This window comes from Notolepis coatsorum (genome assembly GCF_963971535.1).
Source record: "Notolepis coatsorum genome assembly, chromosome: 2".
Lineage (NCBI taxonomy): Eukaryota > Metazoa > Chordata > Actinopteri > Aulopiformes > Paralepididae > Notolepis > Notolepis coatsorum.
In genome coordinates this window covers 115,139,032-115,164,746 of record NC_140166.1, presented here as the reverse complement: position 1 = coordinate 115,164,746, position 25,715 = coordinate 115,139,032, and the positions used below count along the sequence as shown (strand labels likewise).

The following is a 25,715-nucleotide window of genomic DNA, read 5'->3' as shown; positions in this document are numbered from 1 at the left end:
ACAAAGTGTGGTTCGTAGCAAATTGCTTAAAGGCTGAAGGAGGGTACTCCATGTTTAAATAATGAAGGAGGGTGGCTACACTGCCTAAAGGCAGGAGGAGGATACTCTAGGTTTAAATACGGGAGGAGTAGAATCCAGGTTTAAATACCTGATTAGAGTCCATGTCTAAATACTGAAATGGATCCTATGTTTAATCCCAGGTTTAAGTACAGAGGTGGGTGATTGTTTAATTCCATGTTTAAGTACAGAGGTGGATGACTTACCATGTTCTCAATGATGTAACTATGTGGGAAATACCCGGAAACGTTTAGACATGTAAGAATGTAGATCAAGGGAAACACCATGTGATCAAAGACTAGACTATCAGTAGGATGCTCAGAAATTGAAAATGTACAAAGATGCTGTGGGTAGCCTCATTTATTTAACAATGTGTACCCGCCCTGACCAATGGTTTGTAGAGAGTGGATTGTCACAGCATTTGCCTGACCCCATAGAGGAGCATTTGGATTACAGCCAAACATGTTTTTTTTTGTTATCTTAAAGGTACAGGATATTGTGTGAGTTTGAATACAGACAGCTCACTGGTATCGTGGGAAAACAAAGAAGCAGCCCACAATGGTACTATCAACTAGTGAAGCCGAATATACGGCTCTAGCTCTGACCATACATGAGTGTGTTTATCCAGAACAACTGTTAGAAGTGATGGAGATAAAATTACGAGTATATTGTTTAATATGTAATAGGTCATTGGAATGTACTATCTATACCAGATAAGGTGTTTTTTGAAGATGAGGGTCATTTTGTCAACATCAGTTAAAAATGATGGACACTGTTGTTTATGAGGGCAACCAGGGAACCATTGTGATTGCTAGGAACCCAGTGTTTCAACATAGATGTAAACATGCCAATATAGAAAATATCATCTCATCAGATCTGTCATCAGAGAAGAAAGGATGACACCGGTTTACTGTCCAACGGACAACAGAGTAGCAGACACTATGAGGAAACCTGTTCCAAATTAAAATTGAAGGGATTTGCAAGGGTCATGTTTAATGTGAAAGTATTGACTGTCATACCCTGTTGATGTTTTTGGATTATATTATTTCCTTTGTAAAATGTTTTTCCAAGAAGTTATCCAGTATGCTAAACCCTAAGTGGGAGTGTTGAAGGCAGAGGTTCTGTGTAGGATTGTTAGTAACTGTCTAACTGCATATATAACTGTTTCCACTAGTAACTGTCTAACTGCATATATAACTGTTTCCACTAAAGGGCGCTCTAGGCGGAGACACTCAGGAACACCGCCAGGTGGCGAGTATAAATAGTGGTGTCTCCTCCCACTTCTTTCTCTTTCCCCCAGTCTCTCAGTGAGAGAAGACCTGTAGTGTTACTGCTCTGCCATGTGAATAATAAACCATGCCAGTTAAGGCTCAAGATAGAAACCATGCCTCTTGACCACATTATTGTTGCCCTATAGCCGAATTCTGTTAACACCCACTGTCTCAGCCGAGGCTGGGTGAGGGAATTATGAATACCATGGCGAAAAAATGAAATATGATCTCAATAACATTGTACGCCGTGGAATGGCGGAATTTGCATGACCTTGAAACCCGTCGTAAGCTGTTTTTCACGGTGGATGTGTTAATAATAATATGTATATATTTTTTTGTCTGTAAAATACTAGTGAAGTACTGCCTCACTAGTTGTCATGCAATAACCTCCACTGCTGTCCTCTTACCGTGCGCCGGTGAGATTGGAGGAGAAAGATCCCAATTATTTGACGCCGATCTCCTACATCCATTTCCGGTTTGTATGGCGCAATAAACGCTGAAATTATATCGATTATTGCGTTATGGAAGCGATCCAAATGCACTATAGTGTTTGTCTGGAGTCCTGTAACAAGATGTGACGCACCGATCGGCACTTCCGGTTTTGGCGAGAGTGTAACTTGGTCGTTATTTCTTTTATTCGCTATTTCCATTCACAATCCATCGAGGGAGCCTGATGTTATCATTGGGAATGGGTCTGAGATCGCAAACGTCCAATACCGCCGTCTGCCGCCTGGTGGCCAATATTGCACCTCCTTGGAAACTCTCTGGCTTTGGCTGTGCATCGATCTAAAAAGTATGGTCCGGGTTTTCCTTGTCAGGCAGGACAAGCGTTTATAATGCATGGATTGAGGAGAATCAAGCACTCCCGGTGCTTGGAATGGCGATCAGATAATTGGAATATTCTTTTTGCAGTACATCCTAGTCAAGGTAAGGGCTATATGGTATCAATCTTGCGTTGATCCAAGAATCCATTCACAGCGATCCGCCCATATGTGTGTAATGTGTGTGTGTAACGTATTCCGTTGGTGGCGGTCAAAGCATGGAAAAACGACCCTCCCCCTACCCACCCTTTCACGCATTCATGATGAAACATAATACCGATAATACAGCGTTGATTTCAGATTGATTGTTGATACAGGCGAGAAACTGCACGGTTTTGAGTGAAATGCACTAAACGCTGCATAGAGTAGTTTTCTGGGATTAGACAGGATTACTCTAAAACTATACTCATATTCACCACGGTATAAAACGGGAATGTATGGATGACATTTTTTTTTTTTTTTTTTACAAATTGAATGATATATACTCGATGTCAAATGGGCAATATTATTATATCCATAGCTACAATATTTAATATAGTTTGAGCCCTGCAAACACCGCCATGTATCCATATACTTTAAAGCGGTGGCCTAATTACCACACGGTACACAGCGACCTCTGGCGTCCAATGAGTTAATAATAAACACTGTTAGGACTATCTCACTCTTAATAATAAACACTGTTAGGACTATCTGACTCTTAATAATACACACTGTTAGGACTGTCTGACTCTTAATAATAAACACTGTTAGGACTATCTGACTCTTAACACTTTCAAAGCCAACAACGAGATACTCGTTTGTTCATGCTCCATTGGGAAAATACCGCCCCCTATCGTCTCTCCCTGTGGTACTGCACCCCTTTGGAATGGATTGAATGAAACACATGGGGGGGGGGGGAATCCTGCTTCCTCATTTTACTTCTCAGACAAGTCACCCGAGATGATCGGATTTATTGCCGAGCCCCAGAACAGCGTGGAATACATATTTCCAGTACCCAGCGTTGGATCAATAAACGCGATCGATATTTGGAATTGCAATCAGGAATTGGAATAATCTTTTTGGAGAACATCTGAGGTAAGGAATCTATTTGACCAGTCTTAGGATAATCAGAGCTTTTTTCACAGAGATATCAACGTGTGCCCTATGCGTGTGTGTGTGTGTGTGCGTGTGTGTGTGCTGATCAGGAAATGAGATAATCGATTTTTCAGCCCGCTTCTATAGCGTGCATAAGTACACATATACTATCGATAATCTAGCGTTTATTTGAAAACGATTCATAAATAGGCCGAAAAATATTCCAGTAAAGGGCGTTTATCACAGAATCTTTATATTTTCCTGAAACTTTCAAAAAACAAGCGTTTTTCAAAATGGTATAAAACGGAAATGAACCGATTAAAAAAACAATCCGTTTCGACAATGTTGACTGCAAACAAGTCATTGATAAGCGACGGCCAGATTAGACACATAGCCATAATTTAAGATGTAGTTTATGCGTTCGCAAATATGAGAGCGCTATCATTGAAGTGGGTGGTGGCACGCAAGCACTAAATCGTGCGCCCCCTGCTGGCACTGAAAGTGTTAATAATAAACACTGCGCAGTGTTACTACTGTACGTTTTTGGACCATGTACACCATCATCACTATTACTAGTGTCTGATTCAATCCTTCCACTACTGTTCACTACTACTACTGTTATCACTATTATCATTAATACTTGCACTTTGTTCTATTATTATTATTATTATTATTATTATTATTATTATTATTATTATTATTATTATTATTATTATTATTATTATTATTATTATTATTATTATTATTATTATTATATATTCTACCTGTACCCCCACCCATGCTGCTATGACACTTGAATTTCCCAGAGGGGATTAGTAAAGGAACACTTTACTTGACTAAGTATGATTTGCACTCAGACGACACCCTCCTACTCTCTGTCCCTGAGGTTCACGCTGAATTTGGCAAACAGGCCTTTATGTTCTCTGCCCCTGCAGCCTGGAACCACTTGCAGACAGATTTGCAGCTAGGTGAGCTGATTCCGATTAGGACATAAAAAATATAGTGAAGGGTTAGGAAGCAGATTCAACTGTAATGTGTAATTATATGTCTTTTTTAGGCATATGATTCTCTGAGTCGCTACTGCATGTTTAGCTTATGTTGTTTGCAATACTAATGCTGCAACGCTGACCAGGGCTCCCTTGAAAAGGAGATCTTGTAATATCGATGGGACTCAACTGGTTAAATAAATAAAATGACTCTATCTCACCCTGGACATAATATGTTCCAACTTCTCCCCTCTGGTAGGCGTTACAGAGGATTGTACACCAAAACCACCAGACACAAGAACAGGCAGGCAGGAGGCACTAGAGGTAAAGAGGCCAGCCAGTAACTGAAAGATCGCTGGTTCAATCCCCACCACTGACAGGAGGGTGTATTCCAGTTGTGAGCTGGTGAAGGAAGGGTGGCTGATATTACATCAAGGGTGCCAACCATCCTGCCTATGTTGCCTTGAGCTAAACCCAAAAAAAAAACTGCTCCACTGCATGTGTGGGGACTGTATGTACGTGTAACTAGGGAACTGGGGAAGGGGATCGGATGGAGAGAGGAAGGGTGAGACACAAAGGTGGGATAGGAGATTACACAAAGGAGAGGCTGTGGGAGAATGTATTGGAAGGGGGGGGGGACATATGTCTACCACAACTGTGTGTACAGTATGTGGAACTAGGAGGGATATGAGGACTGTGTGTATGTGTAACTAGGAGGAATATGATGACTGTGTGTATGTGTAACTAGGAGGGATATGAGGACTGTGTGTATGTGTAACTAGGAGATATATGCCTTGTGTACATTGACAATAAAGTATTCGTTTTCTTCGAGAGCCACTAAACCGAAGTCAAATTCCTTGCATGTGTTAAACATACTAAATAAAGATGATTCTAGGGCTGTCTAAAATACTTTGAAGCTTTGTTCGAAGGGCATGGGATTCGAATGGGAAAAAATATGTGAATATAAAAAAGAAAATAATAATAATAATAATAATAATAATAATAATAATAATAATAATAATAATAATAATAATAATAATAATAATAATAATAATAATAATAATAATAATAATAATAATAATAATAATAATAATAATAATAATAATAATACAATAAAAAATAAAATAAAAATTGCACCTCCAATGCAACGGACGTCATACGCCTCATTAACTCTGCCTCTCTTTGTTCTGTTTCATTAGGGGCTCTGCTTGACATCACTACTGCACTCCCTCGCGTACGCGCACGCGCACTGAATAAATTCCACAAATGTACCTTTAATACCAGTATTAGTCTGACCACACACCTCATCAGCTTACCTTCATAAGCAGGTGTGTGGTCACCTGCTCTCCTCCTTCTCGCTTTCACCACAAGGAAGTGCCTCGGTAGTACCCCACTTGACGTGTTGTTAGTTGACGTGGAGAAAAATTTGTTTACAAGGAAGGAGATACGTTGACATCATATCTTTATTTTCTCTCTCACTATTTTCGAGAAAATACGGCGATATTGTCTTCGTACTGGAGTGTCTGGAAGATGTTGATCATTCTAAAAATCCTCCACCGGTTTTCGTATTGGGAGCACGCCGCTGCATGCTTCTCAACTGCAGTTCCTTGCTGTGTTTGTTGGGGTGAAACTGGTCAGGCCACAGCTGAACTGTCGGACATGCCGCTGTTGTGAGAAGCGGTGCGTTCCAGGTTGGGTGAGTAGTGTTTTTGCTGGCAGGCTCCACTTGTCTGTTAGTGCTATGGGGGCTACTTGACAATGTTTATGGAAACCGGCCCCAGGCTAGGGTCCTTTGTTCAGCCACCTAGGCGACAGAAGGCCTTGGTCTGAAGACCATTATAGTTTTAACTAGTGGGCCGCGACCATTAACACTGGTGATCCCTGTGTGTTTTGGACGAGTGGATTCTCTCTGTCACCGTGTTAAGGCCCCATCTTTCATATCCAAATGAGAGTATTCCTTCACGAGGGGATATGTGCATGGATGTGCGATAGCGGCAGATCCATGTTCAAAGTCAGCTACACAGGCCAGTTGGTATTGTGCTGATTCCGTCGGGTGTTGGTAAAATCACCGTTGTGAAGCGGTGTTGACATCTTGTTTTCTCTTTTCTCTTAAAAAGTGAGGAGAGGTTCAGAACGGCGGCCTGTCTGGGTGAGTGTTATGTCATTGTTTACAGGTTCAGTTGATAGCTGCTTAGCTTACGGTTAGCCAGTCAGCTGTTAACTGCTGCGTTAGCCTGCTGGGATCGCTGCATGGCCTGCTCAGGTTGGGCCTACTGTTAGCCAGTCAGCTGTTAGCTGCGGTGCTAGCATGTCGTGATCGCTAGGTAACGTTAGCTTGCTGCTATAGGCCATGGCCTGGCGCGGGGTAGCTTAGCTTCTCGCGCGCCGCCGTGAGCTCGCTTCTGATCGCGTGCGTCGTTAGCTCGGCGTCTCGCGAGCAGAAGCAGTAGCACCCGAACGGTTGGAGCGGCCGTTAGCTTGATGCTATTCTGTTGAACGTGCTTTGATTTTAACATGTTTTACACTCTTGACTACGACGTCATCCTTGACAGGGGATGTTTCGTCGACCCTGCCCTGAGCCAGGACGGCAAGGTTGCATCAACAAAGGACTGTAGTGCGGGTTGGAGCGGCGACGCTGCCCAGTTCGAACAACACAGGAGCGGCTGTGTTCCTACGGTGTCTGTGACTGCACTTCGCTGATCTACGTTCCGGGTAGGAACAGGTTTGACCAGACCTTATAACACGTTTTCTGGTTTTACTTTTCTAAATGTATTGTGAATAATGATGTTTTTCCCAAAACGTGTGTTGCTGCAATGCATTTGGGATACGGCGCGGGTTATGTGTGAGCTGTTTTTGTCACTGGCAGTTAGCTTCTCCGTGCAAATCGGGATGTAATGATCTGGTTGTTGTGTGAGAAACATCATGGTGTTTTATATGTACCGTGTACTCACGACTAAGGTAACTAACCTATGAAGCTATGCTTGGTGACAAGTGAGTAAAAGAATGTTCTTTTCTCAGCCTGTGATGACAATGAACAGTGTGTTCACATATTAACAGGTTTTCCTGTTTTTAACTGGCCGTATTGAGGGTAAAATAAGAGGATTGTGTTTCCCCCCGGTTTCCTGGGGACTTTTTCATCCTCCTATCAGACATGTTTGTGCACTATTTGTGTCTTTTGTGTGGTAGGGATGCGATGTAACTCTTAGCTTGATTGCTGAGGTTGTGCTAAATCTGCTGGAGAAACTTTATTTTCCTAAAAGAAAAAATGGTTTGGTCGCTGTCGTGTGTGCTTAGCAAGGCCTGTGGCCGATACTAATCGAGAATGATGTATTCTCTCATTGTGAAAAACGGCGTTCCTCTGTTGAGTGTTTTTTGCCATTTTTTTTAGGTGATGATGGGTTGTGTGTGTCATGTGACCTACAACTGGGTTGGACTGGCCACAGAAGCACATGTGTATGTTGGACCGGGGCTCTTAGAGCCCTCTCTATTCTGTGTTTTTCCTTAGTAAAAATCAGATAGCAGGTTAGCTCATGCGCTGTGTGGAGCTGTCAAACGCTTCATAGAGCTGACTATGACTGTGTCATATTCTCTTTTTGTCATTACATCATATCATGGGTGTGGGGTCGTAAAGGGGTGAACTGGTAACCTTTCCTCTCCCCCTTGTTTCTGTCGGTCAGGGGTACACCCCCTGTCCTTCAAGGTTCCCGTCACGTGGCGGTTCGGGGGGGGGGGGGGAGTTTCCTGGTCCCACGGCCTGGTATATTGGGCGTGTGCACCGCAGGAATTCCCCCGCCATAGAGTACGTCACCGTGCGCGTCTCTGTTGGTAGGACTTCCGTGTGCTGTTCAGGTCCATGTGATGGATCTGTTTCAGGGGGGTGGTCAGGGCTCCTCCTCACCAAGCGCCTATTCGGGCCTTCTGTGAGTTCAGACTCCTTCTTCTATGTGAGGGAGCCTCCATCTGAGTACAGAGCCTTCCTCCTCAGATTGTCAAAGTGAGTGGACCCTCTAGAAGGGTCCTATTCTATTGTATATGTATTCGATTCAATTCGATTATTGAGTGTGTATGGGTTCAGTGCCTCTTCCCCGGAGAGCCCTAAAACCGATTTTTTACATGGCTCAAGGTGCAATATATTCTTTTCAATCTGTACAGCTCGCGTGGGAAGTCTCTCTGGGGATCCCTGTCTCCTTCCTATGGGAGGGTGGTGGGATGTAAAAATGTGAAAAAATTTTACCTCTGGCTGTGTAGACTGGGATACATACTGTTGATGCTTCCTTCTTTTCTATTCAAAACGTTTTTGGAGTTAGGGAGTGTCACACCCCTCTTGTCGTTCTCCTGGGCGCCTAGGGGATTCAATGACAGGTCTAAATAGCCTGTTCATTGATGGGGGTGTGTCCCGACGCACGTATAGTGCTAGCTCGCTGTAAACAGGCGACTGACTGGCACGCCTTGGTTGCTTGTGGTTGAAACAGCGTTTTTATAAAGCAACTGAGATGGGGGTTTTTCCTCTTCCGACGACCAAATCCCACGACCTGGGTTGGTTTTTCGACGGATTCTCGTTCATGTCTGGGGGATGATGACGGAATGGATCTGAACATATGTAGAGGGGTCTCACGCCCTTGGGGTGGGCCACCAGGCGCGGTTCGGCCGAACGTCTGGGTGGCGCCTTCTTTTTCATGTTAAGATCGACACGCATATCTGCCCTTTCTCCTGGAGTTGGCATGTCGGCGTGGTTAGGGCACGGGACTGGTTCTGGTCACGCTGGACCGGATCAGTTGAACCCGTTGTCCGCCGGGGATGCAGATCTGCTGTTCTGGTACCCTGAGGGACTTGGGCTTTTTTCAGGGGGTGTCACAGGGTTAAGCGCTATGGAGACCCTGGTTGGGTACGTTTTTACTCAGCACTGTCGTAATGGCTTACGGCCATGCCAACCTGTACACGCTCGATCTCGTCAGATCTCGGCCGCTAGACAGGTTGGTCCTGGTTAGTACTTGGTTGGGAGACCGCCTGGGAATACCAAGTACGGTGTGCTTAGGGGCTGGTTCTCCATAATTTTTCGCTCCTCTCTCACGCATGGCGAAGAGGGGCCTGTTGGGGGTGGTCTTTGACCTCCTCTGGTGACCCTGTGCTTCCCGTATCGCCAGGCCCGGTCCGAGGTAATGTTCGTCGACCCGTAGGCCTGGGTTAACCCTTTTTTGGAAACTGAGACACTTGTACTGCGGTATAGCCGGTGTATACCCGCAGGTGTGTTTTGGAGTTTTTTCTTGAGGGGTTATAGGAACAACCACCGCTTTGGGTAACACCAAGGTGGTTGATTCCCTGGTGTGTTGGAGCAGTGTCAACTCCCGGGTTACCCGGTTGAGGGTGCCCCTGCACGTTCATGACGTCTGCCAATCGTGTCAGCCTTCTCTGCCTCAACCCCTCTGGGTGGGGGTTTTTAAATGGAGGCTTGGTCATGCAACGACGCCAGCATGCGCCCCTTCCGCCGGGGCAGCTGTGTTCAGCTGTCCCCTCTGGCGCCTGTCTCGTCCGCAGTCTCCAGGCTAGGGTTAACAGCCTGTTGCCTGGTTTTTCCCCGGTGCGCTGCCTGCTTCCGTTGGTTAACCTTTTTTGTGTGCTTACGGCCATGCTGACTGCCTGTTCTGCAGGGTCAGTGTGCCAGGCGGTGTACTATTGGGGGGACAGGGCCCGCTCGGCTTACGGCCGTACCGACCTGAACACGCCCGATCTCGTCCGATCTCGGACGCTAAGCAGGTTCTGGCCTGGTTAGTACTTGGTTGGGATACCGCCTGGGAATACCAGGTGCAGTAACTGAGGGGCCTTTGTCCGAATACGCTGGCGATGTGGGGGGCGGGGCACTACGTGCCCACCTGGTGGGGTCTTGATGCTGGCATCATGGACTTCTCCGGGCCCCCATTCCAGGGTGTCCAGTCCTTTTGGTGGGTCTGGGTCTTCCTTCGCGCTCCGCTGCTACGGCCTTGCCACGGGGTTGGGTTTGCCCTTGACCCCGTGATTCTGGGGGCAGTAACGAGGTTGTTCCTCCGTTCGTTCCCGGGTGGCATGCGGGTTGTGCGTGTGTGTAGTCGTGGGGTCAAGCCACGGTCTGCTCACCCTGTGCGTTGAGTTGCTTGAGTGCCTCTTCGCACGGTCGGGTCCGTCGCCTTCCCGTGAAGCCCCTAATAGGGGGGATACCCTCCATTAGGGGGGGTCGGGGGGGCTCGGCCCTCCTTGTTCTGATGGTTTTGGGGGGCTGTCAGCGGGGTGTATTTGTCAGCCAGCGGCTCCGCTTGGCCTCCCCTTGTGCAGTAGTGATGCCAAGCAGAGCCCCTAATGAAACAGTTCTGTCAATTAGGGGTGACGCTTGGCATCAGACGGCCGCTGCAGCCCTTGACCTCACCTTGTGGTGAAAGCTTGGGAAGGAGGAGAGCAGGTGACCACACACCTGCTTATGAAGGTAAGCTGATGAGGGGTGTGGTCAGACTAATACTGGTATTAAAGGTACATTTGTGGAATTTATTCAGTGCGCGTGCGCGTACGCGAGGGAGTGCAGTAGTGATGCCAAGCGTCACCCCTAATTGACAGAACTTGGTTATAGTCATAACCTAACGTTAACTACAACAAGCACATGAAGATTCCTTAATAACTCCTCTCTGTGTTGAATACAACTTGCTGCTTTTATAAAGCCTCAAATGACGGCTTACAATATTTCATGAAAGCAAAGTGTTTCGTTTGTCTAATATTTAAAAAGGTTTAAACTTTACAGCACTGACAATTCTCTATAGTATTTTTTTGTTTTACCTGTGTTTGATAAGACAGTAAAGACACCCAGTCAGCAGCAGTGTCCCGACCCATATACAAACATGTCTTAATAAAACGTGCTTAATTAAGTCGAATTCTGCCTTTGTCTCTATTATTATTATTATTATTATTATTATTATTATTATTATTATTATTATTATTATTATTATTATTATTATTATTATTATTATTATTATTATTATTATTATTATTATTATTATTATTATTTATTATTATTATTATTATTATTATTATTATTATTATTATTATTATTATTATTATTATTATTATTATTATTATTTTTTTTTTTTTTTTTTATCTCGAAGCTTCGAATTAAAATCGAATCTCGGCCCCGAAGCTTTGAAGGCCAAAGAAAGCTTTGAAGGTCAGCCCTAGATGATTCTGATTTGGATCTTTCATTCTCACTCACTCACTCACTGACTCACTCACTCACTGACTCAGTCAGTCAGTCAGTCAGTCAGTCAGTCAGTCAGTCAGTCAGTCAGTCAGTCAGTCAGTCAGTCAGTCAGTCAGTCAGTCAGTCAGTCAGTCAGTCAGTCAGTCACTCACTCACTCACTCACTCACTCACTCACTCACTCACTCACTCACTCACTCACTCACTCACTCACTCACTCACTCACTCACTCACTCACTCACTCACTCACTCACTGACTGACTGACTGACTGACTGACTGACTGACTGACTGACTGACTGACTGACTGACTGACTGACTGACTGAGTGACTGACTGACTGACTGATTGACTGACTCACTCACTCACTCACTCACTCACTCTCACACACAAACACACACAAACACACACAAACACAGAAATACACATGCATATAAAATTACTCTCTTTCATACTCTCTCTCTCTCTCTCTCTCTCTCTCTCTCTCTCTCTCTCTCTCTCTCTCTCTCTCTCTCTCTCTCTCTCTCTCTCTCTCTCTCTCTCTCTCTCTCTCTCTCTCTCTCTCTCTCTCATACACACACACACACACACACAAACACACACACACACACACACACACACACACACACATTTTAATACTTTATTTGGTTCCACAAATTATATTACATAAACAGGGAATCAAATGTATCGGGGCCAAGCAGCACTGAACACTTAAGGGTACACATAGCACCTCCTTCTCCACGTGGCTAAGCTGCCAATAATAGCTGAGACAGAGCAATATTTGGCAATTTGTTTGGCTTTTCTTTTAGACATTGCAGCAATTCTCAGACCAGTCATGGTGGATTTGTGTACATGGCCAAGACTTCCGAACACAAGTACACCATATCTACACCTATACCCAAGGTCAGTCATCACACTGAGCAGTGGTTGGTATTTGATATACTTGTCCCGGAAGGCCTGGTCCATGTACAGGTCAAAGGTACAGCCTACTTCTATGACCAGCACCTCTCCGTGGCTGGTGTCAACAAAAACAACGTCCGGTGTATTGGGTATGTTAGCAAAAACATCGTTGGTAAGGCCAAACCACTCTGGTTTCACTCTGGCATGTTTGTACATTGTTGCACTAGATGGTGATATGTTCCGTACCGCATCAGACACAATGTCCACAATACGGTCATGACGAGCGATGTACAGGTGTTTGTATGCATTACATCCGTTTGTTATGTGTGCAATGGATTCTAGGTGTTGTGAATCCTGATGGTTTAAACAGAATGGACTGTGAGTTTGAGGATACCAAGTGGACAGATTGTATTGGGTGGGTAATACCTGCAGTCTTGCTTTGATGGTAAATTTTAAAACATCCTCACCAACAGCGGCGTTCTTATACACTGAGTGTGAGACTGAGTGGTCAGCAAACTCCAAACAAGCTAGTTTGCCCTGTAGTCTGAGTCCACACCAGTGCTGCCTGATCTCAGACTGCTTCATGCTAAGCAGAACCCTCCTTGCAGAGTCTCTGTGCAGTTCGACAGTCTCTTCCTGCGGTGTTGTGATGTTGGCCTTCACAACCACACAGGGGTCTGTGATAAGTTCATCAGAGACAGGGACTTCATTCTGTGTGTTGGTGGGTATTGTCCATTTCAGCTGAACTCCAGTCTGGTTACAGAGGTCATTGAGATCTGGCCAGTCAGACCAGACCCCGAAGCCCTTGGCCCGAGAGTCCAGTTTCCCAGAGTCTTTCTTCCTGAAGCCGAGGAAGTTATTCTGGTCTGCGGTGGCCAGGGGGATCTTCCTTCTGCGTAGATCCACACACACACACACACACACACACACACACACACACACACACACACACACACACACACACACACACACACACACACACACACACAAACATGCTCTGCATGTGTCAGCAACCAAACTAGCTCAGTGAGTCTCTCTGGGGCCTACAGTGTGAGGCTGAAGGTGAGCCATAGCGCAGGGTAAACAAAAACAAAAACAGCCCATCTGGGCTAACTGCCCTGGGCTCTGACCATCACCAGGACTCTGAACCTCTAGTTTGCCCGAGGCAGCAGGAATTCACCAGCAGTACACCAGCTGGCCCTGGGCCTTATCTGTTACTTAAACATTGTTTTATGAAGAAACGTTTCATAACCACTTAAATACACATTGCTATGTTGTTTATTATGGTTGTTGTTGACCAATAGAAACCACACAGAATACCCTATGATGTTTTTTGGTATTTTCTTATTTGGATTATAAAAACTCATAGCTGCATGTACATTAGCTACTCATTCGAAATAATAAAGGACAACCGATACTACATAGTGCACCTCTAATGAATCCTAAATAAAACACTTTCAGTTCTTCTTCTTACTCTGCATTTAAGCAACATCCCAGTATTAAAGGAACCTGTAACCCTAACCCGGTCAGCCTTATGGACTGTTTCACTGTGTTCAGCAACATATAACATTTAATTAGCTTATTACCTCCCTTTACCTCCAAAATTAAACTAAGACCATTCACTCATTCAACCTTTATTTAACAAACAAGTCAATCAATAAAACAATTAAAAACAACTGCAGACTTGGATTAAATATTTAAACTGTCTAATCATGGATACTAAGGTATTGAGTTTTAAGGTCCATTGCACAATGTTCCACGTGTCTGGGGCACAGAAGATAAAGCAGATTTCCCAAGTTCAGTGGCTGGGGGTTTGAAGTGTAAGCCAATCATTAGAGCAAGTCTGATGAGGTCCAGAGGACCAGTCCAATAATGAGGTGATATGAGGGGGAAGATCTCAATACACAGTATATACTGCAAGGGCTTAAGAACGGAAACAGTATCATGTCTATAAATCACATCTCCATAATCCAAGACAGATAGAAGAATTACTTCAATGACCCTCTTTCTGCTAATCATTGGGAAGCTGGGTCTGTTCCTGTACAAGAAGCCATTTTTTGCCGCAGTTTATGGGAAGATTGTCTATGTGACTGTGTCCAGCAATTTGTGGCCCATGTCTCTCTCTGTAATCTTTTAAATTGTTACAGATTATGAAAGTATGGGCGGCCGGTTAGCACAGCGGACTAAGCGTCTGCCTACCACCGCAAGAGACACTGGTATCGAATCCGGCTGTAAGCGGTACCTCCGGCTTGGTCGGTCGTCGATACTGATACAATTGGCAGTGTCAGCGGGTGGGAAGCCGGTGGGGTGTATCCTGTCGTTGTAAACAGGTCGGTCAGGGCGCCTGCACAGCAAGGGAGGGAACTGGGGGAGGTAGTGTGAACCTCCCACGCGTTACACTTCCCCAGTGAGAGTCCTCGCTGTCAGGTGGAAAAAGAAGGGGCAGGCTGACTCCGCATGTATCGGAGGAAGCATGGGATAGTCGTCAGGGCTCCCTAGACCGGCAAGTGGGGGGCAAATGTGCGCAACGACCAGGAAGGGGAGGGGGGAATTGGCATAACGACAAAAAAATTGGGATGGGAGAAAAATACAGAAAAAGGAGGAGAAAAAGTAGATAAAACAAAAAAGATTATGAAAGTACATAATGTAAGCTTTCAAATGATGTGTCATGACATCACAAACACTGGCATTTAAAGGGTTATAATTCTAAAATGTATTTAATATTTGGTGGTTATGATTAGGGCTGAAGTTGAATAAAAGATGTATGAAAGTGTAAAATTTTCAACATATATTTGTATGGCCTGTTTGAAGAGGACAATTGTGTCCCTTAAATGGTTCTGCGCCAAAAACGAGTATACTCGTTATTGCCCGCCAATCTAATAACGGCAACAATGAGTTTACTCATTTTTATGATCATTATTTCCTTTATTCGCTATTGGCATTCATAATTCATCCAGCAAGGCTCCGGGAGCCAGCTGGACTCTGTCTGATATTGCAACGCCTCAATACCGCCACCTGGTGGATTTCGGGCGAGTTGCACTCCACTCTAAACCGGATGTGGCGCTCTGTGCATCAGGGAAAATGTTCCGGCAGAGCTATCTTGTTACGTGGATCCAGACAAACACTCGACTGGCATTGGATCGCTTTTGAGACGCAAGAATCATGCTTTCGGCGTTTATTGCGTCATACAAACGGAAAATGGATCTAGCAGATCGAAATAAAAAAATTGGAATAATTTTTCTCCAGACTCATCGGCCACAGGTAAGAGGAATCTAACGTTAATTCCAGCCGATTGTGCATTTATTTCATTGCAATCCATCTGATCAACGTATGATGTCGTACTAAAGAAAGCCGTTACTGACAATCAAGGAATCATAAACGACCCCCCCCCCCCCCCCCTTCCTTCATGCATGATGGAGCATAATGTATAGCGATCATATGCATTTGAATTTTTTAATATAGCGTGTATAGGAACGAAACGCCAATCGATTATGTATAATATGCGGTCGGGGCCTATAACTCGCGTTCTAGGAATCACTGCTCTACACTCTAAAAACATACTTATATTCACGACGGTACTAACACGACATTGTATGAATGGAAAAATATAACGTTCCCACATCCGGAACGATAGATACCCGATGTTGAATGGGCCATAGTAATGTCGATATAGCTATAATAATGAAAAAGTTATAGCCCTGCAAAGAAGGTGAGCGACTCCATAGGGTTACAGCACTGGCAGAGAGTGGTATAAGATGGGCAAACTGCGTGGCAGACAATGTGTTAATGGTAAGAGTGTAACTTTAAATTCTACAGGCTGAATGAAAGTGGTGTTAAAAAGAAAAAGTTAAAAGAATCCAAGATAATTCAAAGTATACACAACTTTGCCATATATCTTGGCTACAAACATAACCACTGCAAAGTTATCAAAAAAATAAGAATCTCAAAGGACAATTTTGTTCTTATCAGACACAAGGGTTAAACATGTAGCCTATTATTATTATTATTAGTATGATATCATGTGGTCAGCCTTTGTTCTATTCAATGCGACAAATGAGAGACAAATGAGACTAAGCAATATTCCTGCGGCCGGGTTGGTAGCTTTAGCATTTGCTCACGTTGCATATTATTTTAATTAGACATTAACCATCTAAAGGTGAGTGTCGCGCCCACACGAGACTAGACATGTTTTGCAAAACAAGACTTGCTTTTATATCTGAATCTGAATTTGGAGATTTTCCCCACTTCGTCAAAATGTAAAGTGTATCTCTCCGTCGCCCACAGGCTGAGTGAATATTGAAATACCGTTTCTCAATAGTCCAGTGTGCTCTGCAGATCGGGCCATGAGACAAACACGTAATGGAGAATAGAGAGAGGCGCTTGTTCAACAAGCATTGGAACTTATGTTAACTTGTGTACACATAAAATATGTAGCCTATTATTATTATTATTATTATTATTATTATATAATGTGCGCGGGTTGGCGGTGCAACCTATCCAGCTATGGGATGTCCCTTACACACAGAAGATGGTATAACAGCCATATCTTCAACTGATAGTTGATTTTGTTGAATAGCCCTGAGCATAGTCACAATGTCAACACAAAAGCCATGTGCTTTTTATGGGCGTCAACAGAAACTCTGAACAAACTCATGTGATTCAAATGTAAATGTGACTCTGCCCCCAAACTCAGACTTCTGTATTTAGTACTCCTTTTGTTTTTTATAAAACATTTTATAAAACATGTCTCTACTTTCTATTTATGTTATTGCTTGTTGATATGCAATTTGTCTACTGAGTCATGCATTTTATTATTCATTTAATTTTGTGTTCTTGTCAAAGCACTCTGGGCTGCTTTCTATTGCATGAAAAGTGCTTTATAAACAACGTTTATTATTATTATTATTATTATTGTTGCACAAACTGTGAGGGTGTTTTTGTCACTAACAGATAATGGAGACTATAGTATTATATAAAGTTATCATAAAGAATAACCACAAAACTGCATATGCGGACAATAAGGAGATGGGGGAAAACTAACAATTAAAAACAACCTTTACAGGTGGACTGCCTCAAAATAAGAGTTGATAAGGAAATAAACAAGTCCAAAGAACAGGACACCTCAAGAGTTTATATAAAGAACATAATGAATGAATGACCTTTATTTATATAGCACCCTTCACAGCACGAATGCACAGGGTGCTTTACACTACAGCTTAATATAAAAACACAATAAAAACAAAATCAGAAATAAATGACAACAGACAAACAGCAGTTAAAACAGTGAAACCAGATAGAAAAAGTAGAATAAAAGAATTTGGATAAAATCATGAGTCACTAATTAAAACAACACTATAGAACAGTGAGGACAAGAAAAAGGCGCCTATGTGTGATCAAAAGCCTGCCTGAACAAATGTGTTTTTAGTTGTTTTTTAAAAGAGTTCTCAGAGGGGGCAGTTCGCAGGTCCAGGGGGAGAGCGTTCCAGAGCCTTGGTGCTGTCACCTCGAAGGCTCGATCACCCCTTGTTTTTAGCCTGGTCCTGGGGATCACTAGGAGGTGCTGATCGGCAGATCTGAGTGAGCGGGTGTTGGTGTAGGGATGGATGAGTTCCGTGATGTAGATGGGGGCCTGACCGTGAAGTGCTCTGAAAGTGAAAGTGAGGACTTTGAAGTGAATTCTATAGTGTACCGGGAGCCAGTGCAGGGATACCAAAATGGGAGTGATGTGACATGATTTTTTTGACCTTGTGAGTAAACATGTCAAACAACACAGCTGTCCATCACAGGACCACCCAACCAAGTAAAAACCATGACACAAACTGAATACTTGTGACGCCATGCAAAGCACTACTCTTCTTCCACCACGGGCGGCCTGACAGATGCCATACTGTATATCAGAGTCAATATTTAATCTGCTAAGTACAGTGTTGTACTGTTCAGAACATCGTCCAGCATCCATCCATCAGGCTCTAGTTGTGTGATCAGTAAGCAGTATCCTTGGCTAGCTGCTGTTCCACCAACAGACATCGTTGGAACTGATCCTAAACCTCACATTGTTGGGGTTGTGTTTTGTTGGGGTTAGTTATGTTTGTGGTTCCATCTGTCCAACCCGATATCACACCCATGTGTGGAATATGGGTTCCGGTTCGCTGCAGGACAGCGAACCAGCAGTCACTGTGGTAGTAGGCAAGCATGTTCACCTCTACCGTAACCCACACACACACACATGTTGTGGTTATGGTTAAGGTTTGTTATATCTCATACTGGCAATCGCGTCTCGCTCTGCCTACTGAGATATCATAATCTCCAGCACCTACTGTGCCCGTGGAAACTAAACACATGCACCCACCTGCACGTGACCACGCCACTCCCGTGCGTGCCTCTACAATAGGCAGGAAGTGGTCACGCTTACACCCTTCCTCATTCTTTTCCATCCGTGGAAGCAGCTCATATGCACTTCAACCAGGTGGAACTTTGTTTTGAAGCGTAGGGAGAAATTACGCAATGTTGGGCTTTCGCGAGAAGTACGCCAGCCCCCGGAACCTTCTCGGCACGTCCAGACAGAACGGCGGTCCTGTCCTGTGTTTTCCTCGTCGCTTGACAGCGGACCGATGGGCTGAGCGCGGCACTTGGCAGTCGTTGGTACTGGCATATTAGATACTGCTCATTGTCTCGTGAGACGACCGGGCGATGTGTTGGCGCGGGGGGCTGTTTGGATAAACGTGGTCATCATGACTCATATGCTTACTTCATTTATCTATTCTATTCACATATATGCTTACCACTTGTATCTATTGCTATGTCCGCTCACTACAATCACGCAAGCTGTCTAACGCCTGTCCCGTCTCCCTGTCTCCCTGTGAGTTGCTGTCCCGGAGTGTCGAACGTCCCGTGATGAAGACCGGGAGGATGCAACCCTCTCTGCGTGCCCTCCTGTCTCCCTGTCTCCGGCTGTCTCGTAGTGATGACCAGAGTGCTGGACGTCCCGCGATGATGTCGGGGAGGTTGCGACCCTCTCTGCGCCGCCCCCTATCTCCCTGTCTCCGGCTGTCTCGGAGCAATGACCGGAGTGTTGAACGTCCTGTGATTAAGACGGGGAGGACGCGACCCTCTTTGCGCCGCCCCTGTGCCTCAAATAGATTCGCTATCAGCTCTATCTTTAATCTTTCAAAATGTTCAGTTGCCATCGCTATCAGCTCTATCTTTAATTTTTCAAAATGTTCAGTTGCTATTGCATGCACTCATCTGTGTTTCACTACACACATGAGTGGTGCATGCTTACCAACTGTCAGTCTGCAACACTACTATCACCGACATCTAAGAAGGGAGATCCCCCCTTGAATGGCCCTTCTAAGGTTTCTCGCCTCCACACTGCCTGTGGTGCATTTTTTCCCCCTATTGTTAGGTTTTAGTGAGTTTTTCCTTACCTTCGCGTGGGGTATGTCTGGGAGTGTTTGCATTAATTTATTTATTTAGCTTTTATTTTAAATGTGTTGGACCTTATGGTGTTCTTGTTTTGTTCTTGACTTATTGTTTTATTTCTTCTTGACTTGTTTAAAGAAGACGTGTCCGGCCCATGGGGACATTAACGTGTGTTGTCGGGCCTTACAAATAATTTTTTTTTTGATATTTAAAGTTTTTTATTTTTCTCAAACAAGACAATACATACATGACAAAACAAGACAAGAAATTATAATAATAACAATAACAACAAGGGGCGAGGGGGGGGGGGGGGGGTTGCAGAGCATTACAAAGGTTCAGTAGACAAACTTATTCCAGATAGTGATCTAATAAAGTTCAGGGGACCTTGAAGGCCATCGGGCCTATCACTCTCTTAAAGAGACAGAGCAGCCTGTTCCATCGATAGCAAGTCCATGAAGTCCTTGCGCCAGTTCTCCATACTGAAGCAGTTCGGTTTGCGTTCTTTCCAGTTCATTAAAATAATCCGTTTGCATGCTAGAAAAGCCAGTGCTACAGTATTATTTACTATCTTTGCTTGAGCAGTGTCCATTTTTACACCCAATATACACATTATAGGGCAAGGATTAATGTCAATTTGGAGAGTAACTGACAGGTCCTCAGCAATGTCCAACCAAAATTTCCTAACAAGCGGGCAGTGCCACAGCAAGTGCATGAGCGTACCCTCTACTCCACACCCATGCCAGCACAATTTGGGTAGGGTGTGATTCATTTTATTCAATGTACAGGGTGTTATATAGGCCCTGTGTAGTATCTTTAATTGTATAATTTTATATCTAACACATTTTGATATTTTTGTACTATTCCTAAGTGCTGCTTCCCATTGTGTTTCAGATATGGGTATACCCATGTCTCGCTCCCATTGGACTTTAGTTTGGGTATTGGTATCAGGGGTGGTTGAACATGATAGTTTATACATTGCAGAAACAATGCCTTTCCTGCCTGTAATTCCCCTTAATGTCTCTTCCAAGACTCTGTTTGTTCCTATAGCTATGCCTTTAGACAACAATGATTTAATAACTGATTGTATTTGTAAATAAGATACAAATTCTGTGTCTTTCAGCCCAAACTGTGTTTTAAGTTCATTAAAAGGTATCATATTTCCCCTTTCGATCACTTGGCCCACCTGTGTTATATTATGTTGGTGCCATACATTATTTTTAAGGATTTTACCTCCTGCAGAGAGCAAAGGGTTTTTCCATAATGGACATGATGGTAAGGAATATCCACTAAAGGTCAGGCGTTTATGTAAGATTTTCACTATTTCACATGAAAATTCTAAAAGCGGATTGTCCAGTCTGGGAGTGATTTTTGGGTTATACCACAACATTGAAAGAGATAGATCTTTGTTATGTTCTTCTATAATTTGTTCTTCAAGCCATTCCCAGCTGCCAATCTGTCTCACACTATTGTAAGCCCACTGCAAGGGGTATCTTGAGTTATATGCTATGTAATATTGGTGGATATCTGGTAGTCCTATTCCTCCACTATTTCTTGGTTTTATAAGTTTTTTATGGCTGATTCTAGGTTTTCTGTTGTTCCATAGGAAGCCAGAAAATAATTTTACAAATAAATTTGATTTGATTTGATTTGATTTGATTGTTGAATGTTTTTCCAAGTATCCTAGCGCGCAGCTGATGCTAATGCTACAATGTTTGGGGCGCCGTTCCCATGTACCCCGCCGGGGCTGTCTTCACTCTTCCTTCCTCTTAACCATTTCATTGCTGACGGTCAATCGGTGTCTAATGTTGGGGGTTTAGCTGAGGCTTATTTACCCTTTACATGGGTGGATGGGCTGACGACAGGGCTCAGGACAGGTGTGCATTTGTGAATCTATGAATTGAAAATGGGGGACCCTGATGTAGACAGGACAAACGTTTTCTCTGGTCTGCATCCCCTTAACAATTGTGTATTGGGCTAGCCCATTCTGCAATATGTTTTCATTCATTAATTTATCCCTTACACGGGTGCACAGGTGTGCCGCAGTGGAGGTTATTGAATGACTACAAGTGGAGCAGTGCTTCACTAGTAATAGACTTTGGTCAGCAGCCATCACTGGTTTTCCGTGCTTAGTGAAGCAGGTGGCATCGGTCCTTTGCCCTGACATGGTGGAACGGTATCCCGCCCGGCCGACACCACGAGGCAAGTCGGCCCAGCAGGTGGCTGAGTGGGCTGATGAAGCTTATACCACCGCAGTACATCATTTAGCAGCAACTAACAACATTGCTCAATTGGCTGCTTTTCTGTCAAAATTGGTGTTGGGTGGTGGGGCCTTAGGGCCAGCCGACGTCAAAACCATCGCGCAAGGTTTTGAGGTTATTCAGCTTTTGACCCAGCCGCGAACTATAACCGCAGGGAGGGATAGGATGCTGTCAACGGTTGTTCACAGGCATCTTTGGTTGGAGCAATCTCCCCTTGAGGAGGGGAGGGGTCTCCTCCTCAGGGCTCCCCTCTCCACGGGTGGACCTTGGTCTGTCCACGGAGGTGCGGCGGTATTTGACCTGGGCTCCACGCCGCCCCACACCACGCAGCCAGAGGTGAGAGCACGGCCTCGCCAGCGGCTGCGGCGAGGCCCCCGGCCAGCGGCCATGTGTCCCCCGCCTGAGATGACCTGGACACAAAGAGAACAGGTGGTCACAAGGCCGACAGCCTCAGCGGCAGAGGGATTGGCTATATTAGATGGGCACACCTTGAAAAACCATTGCCATCTAGCTATGTCTAGCACGCTCTCCGGTTACTCCCCCCGCTACACTATGGGACTCAAGGCTCTGATTTGTCCCCTTTGGCTGCGGGCCGCGTTCTTCCAGTGAAGTGCAAGCGGCCCCACATATCGCTTCTCATGGAGACAGGGGCTGACACCCAGTTACTAGCTAGGCCTGGGTCTGTCTATGAGAATGCTGTGCTGTTAGGAGGCTCCCACGCCACACGTCCTGCGTCTGTGTTTGGTGAGCCTGGTGTTGTATCTGTCGACGGAGCAGGGTTCCCTGTATCTAAATAATGTTGTCAGAGGGGGAATCCTAGGCCCAGGAGGTCGCAGCGTGGGTTACCCCAGCCCCGCCCTCGCCAGGCCGGGTATTACATTAGTGCCTCCCCCATCTGGACTTCCGATCCCGCTGTGGTCAGTCAAGCACACGTAATTTGGGTAGTAGTAATATCACTACAGGGCTACGGTGTGTAGGGACTCACCCTATCGGGCAGCGTGGGGACCACACACCATGCATGTCCAGCTGCAGAGCAGGCTGTCCTCAGCAAGCTAAGCCGGGAAGATGCTCAGCGGGGGAGCCTATGTCACCAGGGGTGATGGCCGCTCCCCCCGTATCAGACCACCCCTTCTGTCGGGGTCCCCCCCTTGGGTGCAATTGCCTCGTTGGTAGAGTCAGGGTGCGATATCCCGGCTCCACGAGACACCCTGCTTGCGCGGTTGGCGAGACCAGGGTTGACAACGCACAGCGGGAGGGACCGGGCCACCTATCTACGATTCCTAGCGGACCAGCGGCAGTTGGCGGCGGGGGCGCTTTAGAATTTTTACCACGTATGGCTACAGTAGTGCCATATGTCGGTGTGGATGGAGAGAACGCTGAGGGCGGCGCTTGTGTTACAGTTTGCACACCCCCGCCCTCAGTTTTTGGGTTTGGTACAGACTCTATTGTCAGAGTCCGCGGCAGTGACAGCCCTGGCCGAGGAGATTTGTTCTCTGGCGGCAAAGCAGGCCATCATCGTGGTCCCATGGGAGGACACGATGAGCAGCGTTTACTCCCGATATTCTCTGGTGCTCGAGAAATCGGGGGGGGGGGGGGGGGGGGTGTCAGACCCATACTGGACCTGTCCCATGGAAGGTTCACAATGTTGACCCACTGGTTCACCTCCATAGACCTGAATGATGCATATTCACGTCCCGATCTTCCCTCCTAGGACATACCTACGCTTCCTGTTTCAGGGCTTAGCGTACGAGTACCAGAGGCTGCCGTTCGGCTACTCTCTGGCTCCTCGCATCTTCACCAAGTGCGTGGAGATTGCGCTGGGGCCTCTGCGTCGTCAGGGGACACGAATTGTATTCTACCCTGGACGACGTTCTGGTCCTCAGCCGGTCAGAGAAGATCACCAGGTCTCATACCAGGCAGGTGGTGGAATTCCTCACCAGCCTGGGTTTTGCTGTAGACTGGAAGAAGAGTACTCCTCTTCCCAGTCAACGGGTGGAGTACTTGGGCTTATTTCTAAGCTCAAGGTCTATGTGGGCATCCCTCTCAGAGCGGCGGCGACAGGATATTCTCGGCGCGCTTGGGAGGTTCCGTCCTGGCAGGACGGTTACGGCGCTGACCGCGATACGCCTGCATGGTATTATGGCATCTGCTCAAGCTGTGGTCCCTCTTGGCCTCCTCTTCATGAGAAGGATACAGAGGTGGGTTTTTCAGTGTGAAAATAGACCCTGTGAGAGTCAAGTGGAAGCAGCTGAAGGTTCCCATGTCAGTACTGGGGGACCTCGCCCTCTGGGGGGGGCCTGGGGCCCTCACCAGCGGGGTCCCCATGGGCAGCAGGTTGTCACACGTCACGGTCTTCACCGACGCCTCCCTCACGGGATGGGGGGGATGTGTCGGACAGACGCAGTGGGGGCAGCTGGCAAGGACCATGCTGCCCGGTCTGCACTACATATCAATGTGTTGGAATTGAAGGCAGTGCTTCTAGTCCTCAGACAGCTCGGCCATCATGTGATGGGTGAGCATGTTCTGATCAGGACGGATAGCATGACGTCGGCGTCGTATGTCAGCAGACAGGGAGGAGTACCGCCCGGGATTCTGTACGCGTTCCCCCCCATACACCTGATAGCTCAGCTGTTGGGGCGGGTACGTCAGGAGCGCGGGACTTTGATCCTGGTCGCGCCGGACCGGGGCACGGCTGTGTGGTTTCTGGCCCTGATTCAGCTCTTGGTGGCCCCGGCGTGGCCTGTTCCGTGGTCACCGCGGGCCCTCTCTCAGGCACGCGGAACTCTGTTCTGCCTCCTGTTCTGGGGCAGCCCCTAATGGCTTGGCTGCTGAAAGGGTGAATCTGGTGGGGATGCGTCTTAACTCTTCTGTGGTTAACGCTATCCGGAACGCGCACGCTCCATCCACTACGCAGGGAAGTGGTGTATGGTTCGAGAGTGGTGTGAGGTTGGGGGCCTGGACCCGGTGTCATGCCCCCTGGACTCGGTTCTGTCCTTCTCCAGTCTATCCTGGATGGGCGGTCGGCCTCAACAGTGAAGGTATATGCCGCAGCTATATCTTCTTGTCATGTGGGCTTTGATGGCAGAACACTGTTCTGCCACCCTCTCGTGGGACGTTTCCTGCTTGGCGTCTCAAGCCTGTGGAACGTTCTCTGTCTCCGAGTCGGGACCTCCAACTGTTCTGGAAAGGCTGTTGGGGGCCCCGTTTGAGCCTCTTGAGCAGGCGCCATTGGAACGTCTGACTTACGACCTCGTTCCTTTTGGTCATCACCTCCGCTAAATGCGTGGGTGAGCCGTGTGCTCTCTCGGTGCGGACTGAGTGCCTGTCTATTCGGGCCGATAGCAGGCGACTCTGTGGCCTGATCCAGCCTTCGTGCCAAATAATATCCGGAGCTCTTACCGCTCAAGGGATATTGTGCTTCAGGCGTTTCGCCCTCCTCCTCACGCTAGTGAGTTGGAGGCGAGCCTTCGCCTGTCGTGTCCTGTCCGTGCACTGAAGGTTTTACCTTAGTCGCACGCAGGATCTCAGGGCTTCCGATCAACTGTTTGTTTGTTACGGTGGCCCTCGCGCGGGTAAGGCGCTGTCCAAGCAGCGCCTGTCACATTGGTTGTGCGAGGGCATTGCCCTTTGCTACACGTTGGCTGGACAGGTTCCCCCCAGGGGCGTCAGGGCGCACTCCACTCGTTGTGTGGCGGCCTCTGCTGCCCTGTTGGGG

At 46.1% G+C, this 25,715-nt stretch overlaps 1 protein-coding gene across 1 annotated transcript in view; it reads right to left on the bottom strand.

Annotated features, from left to right (window-relative positions):
* Positions 1–25,715, bottom strand: part of LOC311223493 (neural-cadherin) — a gene marked incomplete at both ends in the record, with an annotated part of 1,556,546 nt that overhangs the window by 981,269 nt on the left and 549,562 nt on the right.